The sequence below is a fragment of the Octopus sinensis genome, linkage group LG1 (assembly GCF_006345805.1).
Source record: "Octopus sinensis linkage group LG1, ASM634580v1, whole genome shotgun sequence".
NCBI classification, from domain to species: domain Eukaryota; kingdom Metazoa; phylum Mollusca; class Cephalopoda; order Octopoda; family Octopodidae; genus Octopus; species Octopus sinensis.
The window spans coordinates 188,993,151-189,010,637 of record NC_042997.1 but is presented as its reverse complement, the minus strand read 5'-3'; the positions used below and the strand labels follow the sequence as shown (position 1 = coordinate 189,010,637).

The 17,487-nt window shown below is 37.6% G+C and overlaps 1 protein-coding gene across 10 annotated transcripts in view; it reads right to left on the bottom strand.

Moving 5' to 3' along the window:
• Nucleotides 1-17,487, bottom strand: part of LOC115219484 (protein transport protein Sec16A) — a 163,589-nt gene that overhangs the window by 123,110 nt on the left and 22,992 nt on the right. The window contains exon 1 of one of the 10 annotated variants that reach the window (XM_036507767.1): nt 10,158-10,524. The exons of the other annotated variants lie outside the window; for them this stretch is intronic. The gene's annotated coding sequence lies outside the window, so the exon portion shown is untranslated. Of the gene's footprint in view, nt 1-10,157; nt 10,525-17,487 lie in introns of those variants that run through there. 10 annotated transcript variants of the gene reach the window in all.

Sequence of the window (17,487 nt, the reverse complement as noted above, 5' to 3'; positions counted from 1 at the left end):
ACCATCAGTTGTCAAGCAATGTTGGGAGAACAAACACAGACACAAACGTATATACACACACACACATATATATATATATATATACATATGATGGGCTTCTTTCAGTTTCCATCTACCAAATCCACTCACAAGGTTTTGGTCAGCCCGAGGCTGTAGTAGAAGACACTTGCCCAAGGTGCTTCGCAGTGGGACTGAATCTGGAACCATATGGTTTATAAACAAGCTACTTACCACACAGCCACTCCTACTTACTAAAATTTTGCCCTTTGTTAAGTTTACTTCAAATCCACTTGATTTTAGAATTTTTTTTTCCCCCACATATGGAATTTCTTCTCTAATTCTATAGAAATTCCACAGGCAGCCAATACATAGACCCTCAGTTATAGTCAAAAGGGCTATAATAAATAGGAAAAGGATGAGAGTTGAGCCCTGAAAGAAATCTATTGCTAAATTCATTACTATATTTTTATCAGCACAAAATTTCCATCTCCAATTATTCTGAACACAATGAGTTCCTTTTGCTCTCCTATACTGCTACTTATTAGTGACCTTCACTCACAGAGTGGACTCTATTCAGAGATCTACAATATGTTCATTATGTATATATTAACTAGCAGTATCGCCCGGCGTTGCTTGGGTTTGTAAGGGAAATAACTATATAAGCATTTTTAGAGATGTAAAGTATAATAGCCATCTCAATATGGCTAACCACAAAGGGGGGTGGTGTTACTGTAGCTTTTTACGTTCTGAGATTTAATAATAAATTTTTAGAGAGTTACTTCCCTTATATATGCCAAAAATGCATTAAAAATGGGGAAAATTGATGGTAAATTTTTTTTTAAATCGTAGACTCATCGTAGACGCGTGCTAATACCCAGAAGGGCTCAATATGAATCACGACTATAAGATACCCGGTTTTGGTTAAACTGCACCGCAAAATGTGGGAGTAGTTAGGAATCTAAATCATAGGAGACAGACAGCACACAACCTCACATTTATATATAAAGATATACATAAATATGGAACATCATAAATTTCCATGATATTTGCAACTGTTTCAATAAAACAAAAATAGATTCAGTATTTCCAGAAACTCTATTACAATTCAATTTTTAATTCCAGTTTGGGGATTTTTTTTTAATTGTTGAGCTCCAATCTTGCAAAAGTTGACCTTAACTTACACCCAATTATGAGAATAAAATATCAAAAATATAGCATCTATAAGCTATATGTTCTTTTGCTTATAAATTTAATATTTAGTAAAGAAAAAAAAACAATATCTTGAAATTGCTTTAAAATATCTGGAAGATAGTTGATTAGAAAACTTTTGGTTTTCGGTTTTGAAAGGAAAAGTGTCATATTTTGTTTCTGGGTTTTTTTTTGGTTTTTTTTTACTTTACTTACTGAGTCTGAAGGCAGGAGCAATGACCCTGGCAGACCTTCAGAGACAGATAAGGTTAATGCAGCTAATATTCCATTCAAACTTTTCCAGGTCAACACCTGCAGGAAAGCATGAGCAAGGGGGAGATTCTAGTGGACAGATGTTCTAGAGAGAAGGAACTGAGAAAAGTGGTTAGTGCAGGGCCAGGAGTGCTGGATACAACAAGGGTAATATGAGGTGGCGGGTGCTTTGAGATTAATCAGCTCTGAAGAGTAGAGGCCATTCTGAGACCCCCTTCGGTCACAACACTGACCATGGGATTGCACCCAGAAAGTTACCCTCACAGGCACAAGTCCGGACAAGGTTGTTTATGGAAGACCAGCAGTCGCCCATGCATACCAGCCTCCCCTCTCCACGCCACCAGTGGAAAGGCAAGGGAAAGGTAAAGGCCAATACAGCTTGGCACCTGTGACGTTGCAACTCATTTCTAATATTTAGTGAACTGGAGCAGTGTGAAATAAAGTGTCTTGCTCAAGAACCCAGCACGCAGCTCGGTCAGGGATTTGAGCTCACAACCTCACAATTGTAAGCTTGACACGCTAACCACTGAGCCATGCACCTTCAAAAGAGGCCATTAATAATGATAGAAAAGACAGTATGTCTGTGGACCAGAAGTAGGGGTGGTATTTGTTAGTGATTGAATGTCAATTTGCGGAGTGGCTCTTCCTTGGATGTAAGCATTACTTCATTACGGGCACATTAATCTGCTGTGGACCACACTTGAATATATTTCAACAATCCAGATCAGAAATAGAATTTCTATAAGGTTAAATTTCTTACAATGAAATATTTTTTAAACACATGACAACAAGCATCAGAGCCAACAAGAACATTCATTATGGGTAATGATTTGGTACAAAAATACAAGTCACTTTTAATCAACTCCAGTACCTGATAGTCCTAGTTTTATTGGTCCCAGAAGGATAAAAAAAGAGTCAACTTAGGTAGGATATGAAGTTAGAACAAAGGGTCGCAACTGAATACCACAAGATGATTCATTTCTGCCACTCACCACCTTCAAGTCATTATTAATAATAAAAATTACTTTATAGGAAAAAAGGATTTCTTTTGATATCAAAATAAATTTATAATGTAACCATCTTTTATCTTTTACTTGTTTCTGTCTAGACTTCAGCCATGCTTGAAAAATTTTTAGTCAACTGAATTGACTAACTCCAGTTCTTTTCTTTTTTTTAAGCCTAGTACTTATCTATCAGTATATTTTGCTGAACCGCTAAGTTACAAGGGACATAAAGACACCAGCACTGGTTGTCAAGTGGTGATGGGAGACAAGCACAGACACACACAGATATATACACGACAGGCTTCTTTCAGTTTCCATCTACCAAATCTGCTCACAAGGCTTTGGCCAACCCAAGGCTATAATAGAAGACACTTACCCAGGGTGCCACACAGTGGGACTGAAACCAGAACCATGTGGTAGGGAAGCAGGCTTCTAACCACACAGCCATGCCTGCACCATGTAGGTATTTTTTAAAAATCTATTACAGTAATTCCAATTTTGTTTGTACGTTATATATTCACTACTTTCTACTTACACTATTATCCACAGTTCCACTCCGCTTATTCCAACCTTCTTTTCTATAACGTAAGTAGCCATGTAAGAAACTGTTCCATTCTGGTCCCTTCTCTGATAATTTAATCCTTTATTTCCAAGCAAATAGTCAAGTTCCTTTCTACTGTAGCCCCACTTTGGCAAAGGGAATGTTAGTCTTGCAAGCAGCATGGTGACCTCACTAGTGTTCATACCACAAAAAAGTACCCACTACTCTCTGTAAAGTGGTTGGCAGTAGGAAAGACATGAAGCCATAAAAACCATGCCAAAACAGACAGAGGAACACACTGCATCCTGTCAAAGTGTCCAACCCTTAGGAGTATGGAACTAGGGTATTATGTGATGATATTAAGTTAGTAATTGTTGCAAAATATATATCTTCTTTCTACTTCTGCCTTGCAAGCTTGAAATTCTTACTGTTAATCCTGTAGTTCTCAAACATTTGGTAGAGTTTCTTTAACAAACATACTAAGTAAACAACTTGACTTTCAAACAAAGCCATTTTTTTTACATACAAGCCTCACTGCAGAATGAAAATGGCTTTTTATTGACATTAGACACATCTTCCAAAGCTTTGAGCAAAGTGAGGATTGTATAAAACAATGTTTTGAAACTATCACAGCCAAAAGCAGTTCAAAGATAGAAATCACCAAATTGTCTATAAACATCACACTGCTATCAAAATCAAATTTAATTCAGCTCCAGGTTATGTTGTCAAAATAAATACAACAGAAGCCCAAAAATCTATTGTTGTACACAAAAGTCTAAATCAATAGTGAAGTTTAAGGCAACAGCCAGATATGAAAAAGATAAGCAATACAAAACTTTAAACAAGAATCAACTAATTTCATTCGTGCAGAAATGCCTTTATCACTAAGCTCTAGCATATTATTCATACAATGATTCTCACTGTAATTTTTAGATAAAAACTGACAATACCTAACAAGCAAACATGAATATCAAGAATGTTTAGAAGCGTTTTCTATTTATAATTAAAAGAAAACTATAAATTCAAGTTATTTTTAGCTTTAAGTTATGAGCATATAATTCACATAGCTATGATAAGAAATCTAAGAAAGTTATATAAAAGAGTATGAGAATTTTTGATCTAATCTGGCTGCAAACTTTTTTAGAAATAAATTTATAAAAATACAAAGATGGTGATAATAGTGTTGGGTATGTGTATATAACATCTTACTGTCAATAAAATGTCAAAAAAAAAAAAATTAAAAAGACAATGTGCCAGAATGTAATAAGAATAAAGAGTGAAAAAAAGGGATACTTGTAAAATTAAAACAATCAATGGCCAAGATCTATAGAAACAAATACCCTAATAGTTCTCTGCCTTTAATTTAGTTACCAATCATTTGGATAAGCTATACAGTTAGTTAGTTAGTTAGTTAATTATTTGGCTCAAAAAGCAAGGCCATGTAGGGGGACATGGAGTTATGTACAGGATGGTGTTCATGTAAAGAGTTCAGGCCTCTTGTGGTCAAGGGAGACTTTGAACCGAGCGGTTGTCGGCATCTTTACTATCTCGTCTGGCAGCTTATTCCACGGATCCGCAACCCGGACGGAGAAAGCCCCTCTCCTTCGATTGAGATGAAATCGTCGCAGATAGAGCTTTTCGGAGTGACCCCGCAGCCGACGTTCTGGAGCAGGAGTGAAGAATAGCTCTTTCGAGAGGTTACACCTTCCGCTTATGATGTTGTAAGCAAGAATGAGATCACCACGGCATCGGCGTTTTTCTAGAGAATAAAGATCGAGCGTCTTCAGCCTTTCTTCATAAGACAAATGCTTAAACCAAGAACCATTCGGATAGCCAGCTTCTGGACTCTTTCGAGATGCTGTATATCTTTGAGGAGATAAGGAGAAGAGGCTTGAATCCCGTACTCCAATATGGGTCTCACCAGCATGACATAGAGTGGTACGAATATGGCAGCATGGATGCACTGGGCCAAAGGCGAAAAGGAAGAATCCACCAAGATACCCAGGTCCTTTACCTGGTCAGTCCTCTCCAGCAGCAGACGACCCGGCTCGAAATCAAGTTAATTAGAATCTTTAGCTGAGATTGCTATAGGAGTGACACAATGGTTAAAATTTTAATTCCAGGAATTTACCAAACCATACACACACACACATGTATATATCTCATCATCATCATCATTTAATGTCCGTTTTTCCATGCTAACATGGGTTGGACATACAACCAAATTATCCAGTCATATAGGGTCCTTAAAAGAAAAAGGTGTCAATTACAACATCCATTGGAAGATCTTAGCCAAGTGGAAGCCTTACACCAACAGCAGTGGAAAGAGGCTCATCTGGAAAAGCAGCTTAGACCCCCACTACATGTCAAAATTCAAGAACTGAACTTTTTGGAACATGTCCACATATGGCTAAATATTTGTTATGTTTTTGGTCTCCCCAAGAACCTGTTTTTTATATTGTGTGCACGTTCAAGCATTTTATCTCTATACTCTTTACTCTTTTACTTGTTTCAGTCATTTGACTGCGGCCATGCTGGAGCACCGCCTTTAGTCGAGCAAATCGACCCCGGGACTTATTCTTTGTAAGCCCAGTACTTATTCTATCGATCTCTTTTGCCGAACCGCTAAGTGACGGGGACGTAAACACACCAGCATTGGTTGTCAAGCAATGCTAGCAGGACAAACACACACACACGTATATATATATACATATATACGACGGGCTTCTTTCAGTTTCCGTCTACCAAATCCACTCACAAGGCATTGGTCGGCCCGGGGCTATAGCAGAAGACACTTGCCCAAGATGCCACGCAGTGGGACTGAACCCGGAACCATGTGGTTGGTTAGCAAGCTACTTACCACACAGCCACTCCTGCGCCTATAGATTTTTTTTTTACATATTTTTATTGCTTTATATATTTTAACATATTTTATTCTGTATATTAACTTTCACCCTGCATTTTTTTGTGCATGTGCATATATAGACATATATGTATGGGTATATATATACGTGTGTGTGTGCGGGTATGTATATGTGCACGTGTATGGTTGCATATATATGTATATAGGCGTGTGTGTATGCATGCATGTGTTTCACGCGAGTATGAGTGAGCAAATGATATAGCATATGCATATTTAGACATGCATATGAATATAATTGTGCGCATGTGCAGATATGTATATGTGCATGGTTGCATGTATGTGTACACATATAGGCATGTGGGTGGGTGTGCATGTGTTTCACGCGAGTGTGAGTGAGCATGTGCATATAGGCACATGTACGTGGGTGTGCATGTGCACATCTGTATGTATGTACATGCACGCATACACGAATTTTGTGAGCATTTTTTACTTTCTCCCCTTCGGGTTTTTCCCTTTGTTTAACAGTCATTCTAATAACTCTTTTGTTTGTCGTAATAACAGTCATTTACATAATAATTTCCCTTTGTTTAACGGTCATTTTTATAGCATTTTTTTTGTCTTAATAACTGACAAGATGCCGGAGCAGATTTGCGCCCCGACATCCGAAACTCAGTTTTATTATGGCAACCGAATAGTTGTCACATATATATATATATATATATATATATTTCTTTTTTTTTCTTTTTTCCGACCAGACTATCAGATGTTGCTACACATCGCTGGTCACAATGCGCTTTGCATTGTTTTAGCCTTCAAATAACGCCACCCCGCTGGCTAAGCGAGCAGGCCAACAGAAGAAAGAGTGAGAGAAAGTTGTGGCGAAAGAGTACAGCAGGGACCGCCACCAACCCCTGCCGGAGCCTCGTGGAGCTTTAGGTGTTTTCGCTCAATAAATACACACAACACCCGGTCTGGGAATCGAAACCGCGAGTCCGCTGCCCTAACCACTGGGCCATTACGCCTCCACATATATATATATATATATATAATATATATATATATATATTTCTTTTTTTTTCTTTTTTCCGACCAGACTATCAGATGTTGCTACACATCGCTGGTCACAATGCGCTTTGCATTGTTTTAGCCTTCAAATAACGCCACCCCGCTGGCTAAGCGAGCAGGCCAACAGAAGAAAGAGTGAGAGAAAGTTGTGGCGAAAGAGTACAGCAGGGACCGCCACCAACCCCTGCCGGAGCCTCGTGGAGCTTTAGGTGTTTTCGCTCAATAAATACACACAACACCCGGTCTGGGAATCGAAACCGCGAGTCCGCTGCCCTAACCACTGGGCCATTACGCCTCCACATATATATATATATATATATATATATATACATACTTATCAACACCGTTAGTATTTTAATATCTACTTTTCTATGCTCACATGGTTTAGACAAGAGTACATAGGAACAGAGTTTTTTTATGGCTGGATGCCCTTACTGTTGCCACACCCATTTGCTTCCAAGCCGTGTGTGTGTATAAATATATATACATAAATATATGCACACACATATAAAATCCATGTAGGTGGTCACCGCTTTATCAGCATTAACAAGCTTTTTGAATTTTTTTTATCTGTATACTAATTCCTATTTGGGGTTTTGCATATGGATGAGGACAGCTGTGTGAAAAAGTGTCACACTCTAGCAGTAGAGGGAACCTATGGAAGAGGTAGACTCAAGAAGACCTGGGATGAGGTGGTGAAGCACGACCGTTGAACATTGGGCCTCACAGAGGCGATGACAAGTGACCATGACCTTTGGAGATATGCTGTGCTTGAGAAGACCCAGCAAGCCAAGAGAGTTCGTAACAATGGCCTATGCCAGTGCAGCATAACCAGCCCATTTAAGAGTACCTTTCAATCACTGAACAATAAACTGCACTTGTGAAGACCTGTTGAGTCAAGTTGAGTCATTGTCATGACCTATGACAGTACCACCTGATTGGTACCTGTGCCAGTGGGACATAAAAAGCACCATTCGTGCGTGGTCGATGCCAGTGCCGCCTGACTCATCCTCTGCTGGTAGCATGTAAAAAGCACCATTTGAGCGTGATCATTGCCACTGAATGGCCCTTGTGCCAGTGACACGCAAAAAGCACCCACTACACTCTCGGAGCAGTTGGGGGTAAGGAAGGGCATCCAGCTGTAGAAACGTTGCCAGATCAGATTGAAGCCTGGTACAGCCTTCTGGCTTGCCAGCCCTCAGTCAAACCGTCCAACCCATGCCAGCTTGGAAAGCGGACGTTAAACGACGACGATGATGTACATACACACACACACACACATATATATATATATATATATATATATATATATATATAATCTCCAGACAATATTTTGATTGATGACAACCGAAGTGACAAATCACTACGGTATGACTGACTGTATCTGAAAGACCATCTAATTGCCTCAGTTGACCAATTTTGAGATAAAAGTGAAAGAGGGCTTATTTATTTCTTTGAAAAGTAAACCCAATTCTAATTATCTATAAATGATTCAATGCATTTATATATTTATTTTTCCACCACTGAAATTTAATTTGTGAAGGAGATTAATACGAAACTACAATATAATGCAGATAACTAATGTTATATATATATATATATACATACATACATACATACATACATACATACATACACGTACACACAAACTTCCTTTGTTTTTTAAAGAAAATATGGAAAATTTAGGTTAACAACGTGACACGTTGATAAATCCACACAGTCGGTATCGATAATGATCGTTATTAGCAATATGCTTTATAGTCAGTCGGTACAACTGAATTATCAATGCTGAGCCAACTAAGGAGCGTCTATGTGATCGCACGAGTTGGTAGAAATCCTTCAAATCTCACACTCTGCTCTCTTAACAATAAGGAAATATGCATCGGGTAATGTACTTCCAGACACTACTACGAGTGAAAAAGGTAAAAGAAAATAAAAGAGAAGCAGCTGGTCAAGGCTTTGATGATACGTCTGCCTTGATTACAATACTAAGCGGAGACTAAGCGATAACAAATGCAAACCACTATCAGAAGACGCCTCGACTTGATCGCTCAATTTGCTTGAAATAGCAGACAAATCTCCTTTCCATCTTTAAAGAAAAATATAAGGATAAATTAGGTAATGTAAACCTAGGTAGCTGTGAATTGAAAAAGACAGGATGATAATGGCTAGAATGACTTTGATCACTCGTTCAGGGTTGAATCACAACCAGCAGATCTGAAAATAAGTTTTATATATATATATATATATATATATATATATATATATATCGTTGTGTATACATCACACAGAAGAATATATATATAGTAAGGAGTAGTGACATCTCTTACGCTCCGTAGGAAAAGGAGATCGGGAAATTATAATTTTGATATATTTATTTATTTTTCGTAACAGTTTCATCCAGGGCCAAATCTTAATGGAATCAAGATGAAACTAAATCGGACATGCTACTTAAAACTGAATACACCACAGAAGTGTGAAATTATCTAATATATAAGAAGATTAAGTAATCTGACATTGAGCTTATAAGTTTTGACAGATGTAAACAATTTTATTTTGTGCTTGATTTTTTGCTTTTTAATATATCTAAATATGTGTGTGAGAGAGAGAGAGAGAGAGAGAGAAAGAGTGTGTGTGTGTAAAAGAGAGAGAAAGAGCGTGTATGAGTGTGTATACATATATACATAAACATACACACCCACACGTTGTTAAACACTGATTTAAGGCCATAGCTGGAAATTTATTTTCAAAAATGAGTTAAGCTTTAAAAAAAATATAACATTCACAAGATGCACATATGGTGAATAAAAACAGGATCGTTATTTCAGTGTTTACTGCGACCACACCTTTTTTATATCAATTTTTTTTTTAAAACGGATGAAGAATTCGACGAAATCGTTCAGGTCCTTAACAGCTGAGAATAATTCACTGATACGACTTTCTAGATGTCAACGTGGAAGATAGCGCTTTAACACAGATTAACAGTAATTTGTTATATTATTAAATTAGAACATGTGGGGGGGGGGGTGAAATGATATTATTCATACATCTCCGGATACATATATAAATGAAAATATGACAAGAATACGAGAAATATATTGCAATGTATAAAATAATTTGAATTGTATTTTTAAATTGGCGACCTGTTGGCTTTGGCAGTTCGCTTTTACACACCTACACGTATAACAACAAACGGACAGAGATGTAGACATAATATACTTACCTGATAGACGATTTCCCTAGTATGTGTAGATTGTTTTCTCTCTAATTGATTAATTATCGTCTCCTTTTTACTCGCGTGTAAGAGTAAAAAGTTTGCCAATATTGGAACTTCTGGTTTAGTATTTTGTTTAATGAAAGACGGCGAGAAAAACGGTGTTGTCAGCTGAGATAAACTATCGGCTTCCCCCCCAAAAGCGAAAGTTTAAATAAAATCGAATAAATGAAAAAAAATTTAATACACTCAAGAAGATCCTGACAACTTCATAGATAAAATATAACAGTCATTTTAAGCTAAATATATCAAATGTACCGCAATGATAAATGCTGTCGTTGCGGCAGCCATATTGTCTCTACTGCTACGTGGGCTACGCATGCGCACTGACTATCAAAGCCGCTTAGTACGTTGACAATTTAATTTTTCCAGAAAATTATTTTATATTGAATATGTATCATCGTACAATCAATTGATTGTTATTTTTGTTATTTATTTATTGATAGATAATACTTTCACCGAATTTTTATTGATATTCAATAAAATTTAAACATACTAATTATGCATATGTATGTGAGTGATTATGTGAATGCGCGTATGTGCACACTTACATACATATAATTTTGGAATGTTGGATCTTAAAGCAGATAAGCTATAGATAATGACGTGTAAGGTATTAAAAATTTTAAAAGCCTTTCATAGGCAAAGGGAAAGGCTGGTTGTAAAAGATTTTAAACTAAATATTTTATTAGCAGTGAAAATTTAGTATCCACAATGTATAACTCCACACGAATATGTAAATGAGTTATGTCCCTTTACTTACTGCTTTTTTTTTTTTTTTTAACGAACTTCTTCCAAGTTTTGATGAAAAGGTGTACGTTATGCTCTTTATTAATCGATCCAGTAAATTTTAATCATACAGAAATAGAAAATTGTCTTCAAAGATGAAACCCTTATTTTTGTTTCATAACGAAGAATGAACAAGTTGTGGTGCACCTGAGCACTCTTTTACTCTTTACTCTTTTACTTGTTTCAGTCATTTGACTGCGGCCATGCTGGAGCACCGCCTTCAATCGAGTAATCGACCCCGGGACTTATTCTTTTGTAAGCCCAGTACTTATTCTATCGGTCACTTTTGCCGAACCGCTAAGTAACGGGGACATAAACACACCAGCATCGGTTGTCAAGCAATGCTAGGGGGACAAACACAGACACACAAACACACACACATGTATATATATATACATATATACGACGGGCTTCTTTCAGTTTCCGTCTACCAAATCCACTCACAAGGCTTTGGTCGGCCCGAGACTATAGTAGAAGACACTTGCCCGGAACCATGTGGTTGGTAAACAAGCTACTTACCACACAGCCACTCCTGCGCCTATACAATAATTCCATTATTATTATTATTATTATTATTATAAATAAACTGTTCTTAAAAGAAAAAATATGCATAACAATGAAATTGTAGCCCCTAACGTACACTTAAACTTTTTAAAAAAGCAAATACTTTCCCAATCATGAGCACCCTAAGAACCAGAGTTCCCCTTCGTTTACCATAGCATTTTGTGAAAAAATTTACAATATTTGTCTGCCAATTCCATTGATAATAATAATAATGGTAATAATAATAATGAAATTATTGTATACAGTGCTCAGGTGCACCACAACTTGTCAAAAGTGCGTATAAAGTATATGCAGTAATGTACAAATGTCTGGAAAGCGAACAGTGCATGAGTCAGATACATGCTTGCATGTGTATGGAGGGGAGAAAATCAGGTGTAGTGTTGGCGAATCTCAGGAAGCATGGAAGTTTTGAAGGATGCAGTGCTCCGACAACTAACAACTGATGCGGGCAGTCTGTTCCATGCTTCAGCAACTCTTAGCGTGAAAAAAATGTTTCTGAAAGTCATGGGAGCTGTGCTGTTTTCTGACTTTGTAAACAGGTGTTAGACTGGTGGAGTTTGAAAAGGTGCTCAGAGTTATTGTTTGTAAGATGGTTAATAATTTTATGGGTGTCTGCCAAGTCAGCTGCCAGACATCGAAGTTTCAATGTGTCCATGCCCAGAGAAGTAAGGCGTGCAGAATATGGCAAATGCCTGATGGAAGGTATTCTCTTGGTTGCACGTCACTGAACGGCTTCCACATGATTAATATCCTGGGCAAGATAGGGGTTCCAGACCGGTGATGCAAATTCCAGGTGAGGTCATACCATAGCTATATAAAGCCGCAGATAGATAGCCGGAGAGCAGTCTTGGAAATCTGCAAAGATCATGGACACTCACCAGCATCCTTTGAATACCTTATAATAAAAGGCTCTATTTTTCATTGTTTCCTCAGGTAATGACAGCTAAATGTCTCCTTCATAGAAACAACGTGACATAGAGAAAACAGGTTATCAGCAACATACTGAAAACCAGTTATCAATTCAGCTGGATATCCAATATATTAAAAAAAAAGGAAGTAAAAAAAAAACTATTTAGTGCAGATGTCCTCAACTTTTTCTACAGACATACCATGTGTGAAGAATATAGTGAAAATAGTAAGATAGGGGTGCAGTCATGACTGTATGGTAAGAAGTTTGTTTCCCATCCACATGGATCTGGGTTCAACCCCACTGTATGGCACCTTGGGCAAGTGTTTTTTATATAGCCCCAGGCCGACCAAAGACTTGTGAGTAGATTTGGTACACGAAAACTGAAAGAAGCCTGTCGTATTTTGTGTGTGTTTGTTTCTGTTTGTCCCCTGCCACTGCTTGACAACCAGTGTTGGTTTGTTGACATCCCCTTAATTAACAGTTCAGCAAAAAGACACCAAAAGAATAAGTACTAGGCTTAAAAGAAAAACAAAAAGTACTGGGGTTGATTTGTTTGACTTAGAATTATTCAAGGCAGTGCTCCAGCATGGCTGCAGTACAATAATTGAAACAAGTAAAAGCTAAAAGCTAAAGATACCATAAAATAGATAACAGACGTGTATTACTTGTTATTTATTTAAGATGTTGAACTGACAGAAAAGATAAAGTTACCTTTTCAAGGCATACCAACTCATAAGGGCCGGTTTCCCAATTTCTATGGCACATACATTCCCCACCTGGACAGGATGCTGGTCCGTCACAGGTTTACTCCTTTTTTCCAGCTGAGTGGACTGGAGAAATGTGGAATGAAATGTTCTGCTCTTACTCTCTTTTACTTGTTTCAGTCATTTGACTGTAGCCATGCTGGAGCATCGCCTTTTAGTTGAGCAAATCGACCCCAGGACTTATTCTTTGTAAGCCTAGTACTTATTCTATCGGTCTCTTTTTGCCGAACCGCTAAGTTACGGGGACGTAAACACACCAGCATTGGTTGTCAAGCGATGTTGGGTGGGGAGACAAACATATACACACACATACATATATATGGCGGCTTCTTTTCAGTTTCCGTCTACCAAATCCACTCACAGGGCTTTGGTCAGCCCAAGACTATAGTAGAAGACACTTGCCCAAGGCGCCACGCAGTGGGACTGAACCCAGAACCATGTGGTTCGTAAGCAAGCTACTTACCACACAGCCACTCCTACGCCTTTTTGCTCAAGAATACAATGCAACAAGAATCAAAACCACTATCTTATGATCATGAGTCCAACACTCTAACCATCAAGCCACGTGCCTTCACATAAACTGACAGAATCATTACCACATTGAAAAAAAAATGCCTTGTGACATTTGTTCTGGCTCTTTATGTTCTAAGTTCAAATCTGACCAAGATCAACTTTGCTTCTCATCTTTCCAAAGTTGATAAAATAAAGTATCCATCTAGAACTGATCCTACTCATAAAATGTCTGGTCTTGTGTTCATGTAAGAGATCAATTTTATTCAATTTAATATTACAGTTTCAGAAAGGCTGAATTCCCTTGTTCACAACAATAAGAGGATGGGAACAGTAAAAAGCTCTACACATTTTCGAGACACGTAAATTGTATTTAGTTAGTAGTGATTACTTTAAAATTCCACTGTTTTTACAAACTTCTCATACTCCTCAATATGTGCATACATTGGTTGTGAAATTCATAAATTTATATAAATTCCGGATCATTTTGGTTTGAATGCCAGTTTTTAACATAATTTCTAGGTAACTAAAAAATTTTAAACTTCGTATACTGGTAGAATGTATTTATAAAATATCTTTTTCTCTTGGCTTTACTGAGAAAATTCTATAGTTTATAAGATATTTGTTGTTTTTTTCTTCAATTTCTTCAATTTCAACCAATCACTGACGTCTATTGGGGTAAAAAACATTCTGTGCTGTATGAATATGTCCCTTGTTTAAGAAACAGACTGGGTTTATTTATATTTGTGAAGAAAAAAAGATACCCTTCCCCCCACCCCTAACCCTAAAACAGATTGAAATGCAATAGATCGATACTAGGGTCATAATTATGGGTGACAATTTCATATGACACCACTAGAAAAAACTGCCGTTCAAACCGAAAAGATCCTAAATTCCTATGATCAAGATATATGAACTTGTCCAAATTTATGAACTTCACATTGGTGCTGATATGGCTGTGTGGTAAGAAGTTTGCTTCCCAACATGATTCCAGAATCAGTCATACTACATGGCACTTTGGGCAAGAGTCTTCTACTATAGCCTCAGGCCAACCAAATTCTTGTGAGTTTAGTATCAGTCAGTAATTATTGTGAAGGTGCGTGGCTTAGTGGTTAAGGGCATTCCGCTCATGATCGTAAGGTCGTGAGTTCAATTCCTGGTGGTGCGTTGTGTCCTTGAGCAAGACACTTTATTTCACATTGCTCCAGTCCACTCCACTGGCAAAAATTAGTACCTGTATTTTAAAGGGCCAGCCTTGTCACACACTGTGTGTCACACTGAACCTCCCCAAGAACTATATTAACAGTACACATGTTTGTGGAGTGCTCAACCACTTACATGTTAATTTCACAAGCAAGCTGTTCCGTTCATCGCATTGGCTGGGACCCTAGTTGTTGCAACCGACGGAGTGCTCCATCAACCAACCAAGTATTGTAAATTTTGTTATTTGCATGCTACTAAAACAAATGCATATGGAAACAGAAGTAAATAAAGGTGGGAGAAAATTATTTGGAAATGTAAGTTGATACCAGTGAAGGTGTACCTATAAAGTAATATACATCATCATCATTTAGGATCTGTTTTCCAAGCTGGCATGAGTTGGACAATTTGACAGGAGCTGGCAAGTCAGAGGGCTGTGTTAAGCCCTATTGTCTGATTTGGCATGGTTTCTATGGTTGTATATATGTGTGTATGTGTTTTTATATATATATATATATATATATTGTGTCAGTCGATCTATCAATATACATACATATATATTTATGTACATGCGTATATGTGTGTGTGTGTGTATGTATATATATATATATATATATATATATATAAAGAATTTTTTGCATAATAAGATAAAAAACCAAGGCTGTATAGATTCACAATATTACCGAATCTGGAACTTAACTATGGTCTGTCTATAGCACTTATTCAGCATTACCTGATAACTTTGGGTTTCCGTGACACCATTATCTCATATATATATATATATATATATATACACACACACACTCACACACATATACACATATAAACAGGCTTGCTTGTATGGTTAAATAATTCTCTGCTAAAACATGGTTTCAAGTTTAGTCCAATTACATGGCACTGTGGGCAAGTATCTTCTACTATATCCTCAGTACAGAAAGGTGGTACGACTACTATAGCCAAAGATACAGAAAGGTAATACCACTGAAACACCAGGTTTCTTAGAGTATACAGATGGGTGGTTACACAGCTCTTAAAAGAAGCAAACAAAGGCAAAGTAGATCTGGTAGTTTTGTGATTGGACATCACAATCAACTATATGTTCTTACCACATAAATTTGTACAGGAGGCTCTTTGAGGACACCATGTTCCCAGCAAGATCAGTTACCTTCTGGATTATCATTACAACTTCTGGAAGAGAGATAATTCTGTAAGCAGAACACCAGAGTGATACAAGTTAGAGAACGGCTGCACTATCTCAGTCATCCTTTTTTACCCTCACCATGAATTTGCAGGTCAAGTCAGCAGAGGTGAGGTTCCAAGATGGAGTTCAGGCAAATACTAATATGCAAAGCAGTCACCAATAAGATGATCTGATTGTAACAATGTCAGCAATCACTGATAATAGGCAAATCTTACAAAGACTTGAGAAACTCATCCCATGGACAAAGTTGAGCATTAAACTATTACCATCATCATCATCATTTAACGTCCACTTTCCATGGGTTGAAAGATTTGACTGAGGAATGGCAAACCAGATGGCTGCACCAAGCTCCAATCTTGATCTGGCAGAGTTTCTACAGCTGGATGCTCTTCCTAACGCCAACCACTCTGAGAGTGTAGTGGGTGCTTTTACATGCCACTGGTACTGGCAATGGCTACGCTCAAATGGGTTTTTTTATGTGCCACCTGCACAGGAGTTAGTACAGTGACACTAGCAACAACCTCGCTCGAATGTTTTGTTCATCTGCCACCGGCACAAGTGTCAGTAAGGCGATGCTGGTAACGATCTCGCTCAAATGGTGCTTTTTACGTGCCACCAGCACGGAAGCCAGACAGCTGCTCTGGCAGTGATCCCGCTCAGATGGGGCTGTTAGTGCTCCACTGGCACAGGTGCCAGTCATTGAATTTAGTTCATATACATACATATATATATATATATATATACAGATATAAAATACAAGATGGGAGAAGAATACAAAACATCCCTTGTGCCGAAGAGAAAGTAGTGAAAAGGTTCCACTTCCATATCCATTATTTGAGAGCACTGGAAAAATTGAACATACCTATCCAATGTTTTGACATTGACAAATCAACATGTCAAAAACTTGGGGAAATATTTTGGCTGCAGTTTCAAGAACAGAGTTGCTATCCACAAAAGTAGCAGAGAGCTTCATTTACTAAAGCTGACATATTTGGTTAGTCTTGTCATTTCAGTAGAAGCAGGTCAGATAGACAAATATATGGCAGACCAGAAGTATCATTATTGCTGGTTAGATTGTTATGTTGTACACCTGATCTAATCCTGTCAAACCCCATCTAAAAATCAAGAACAAACAAATGAAAATGAAGAAGTACCCTAGGGATTATTCATTGAAGAGCACCCAAATACTATATGAGAAACTGTATACCATACACTTATTTAAAAAAAAAAAAAGCGGGGAAGCATACTTAAATTCATGCAACAGAAACCCTTCTGGGTTATCCCAAGTAAGTATGGATTTAGAATACAAAAGTCTCTCCCCATCACCTTAGAAACTTTGAA